This window comes from Sinocyclocheilus grahami, unplaced genomic scaffold (genome assembly GCF_001515645.1).
Source record: "Sinocyclocheilus grahami isolate Dianchi unplaced genomic scaffold, SAMN03320097.WGS_v1.1 scaffold1085.1, whole genome shotgun sequence".
NCBI lineage: Eukaryota > Metazoa > Chordata > Actinopteri > Cypriniformes > Cyprinidae > Sinocyclocheilus > Sinocyclocheilus grahami.
Window position 1 is genome coordinate 176356 of NW_015506264.1, and position 654 is coordinate 177009.

General features: G+C 44.0%; 1 pseudogene; it reads left to right on the forward strand.

Annotated features, from left to right (window-relative positions):
- LOC107566577 (SH3 domain-containing RING finger protein 3-like) overlaps window positions 1-654 on the forward strand; it is a 147396-nt pseudogene that overhangs the window by 85885 nt on the left and 60857 nt on the right.

Sequence of the window (654 nt, forward strand, 5' to 3'; positions counted from 1 at the left end):
TTTTTTATATTTCTATTTGTTATTTTTTAGTTATTTAGTTTTAGCTGTATACCTAACAAAAATGGGCAGTTATAAACTAGTTTCATTAAAAACGTAACAAAAATGAGAAATGTTTGCCCTGGAGTTTTTAATATTTTACATTATTTTAATGAATGGGTTTTTGTTAACGATAATAACCTTGCACTAGTGCTAAAAACGTCTTATGTTTGTCAAAGGGTGATAAAACCCCCGGAGTTTCTGACCGCAGTCTCTTGTCTTTGTCTTTGCGTCTTCCAGAACGTTCCTCAGCTGCCGTGTGGAAAAGCCCTTTACAGCTACGAGGGCAAAGAAGCGGGCGACCTGAAGTTCAGCAAAGGTGATATCATCATCCTGCGGCGGAAGGTGGACGAGAACTGGTTCCACGGCGAGCTAAACGGCAGCCACGGATTCCTTCCGGCGAGCTACATCCAGTGCATCCGGCCGCTGTCCCAGACGCCGCCGCAGGGGAAAGCACTCTACGACTTCGAGGTCAAAGACAAAGACCAGGACAAAGACTGCCTGACCTTCACTAAGGTACAAACTTCTGTCTGCTGAGTGCTGACCAGATCACTGTCTGCTTCCAGGCTAAGATTGAAGTCTCTTCTGCTCACCAAGGCTGCATTTATTTGATCAAAA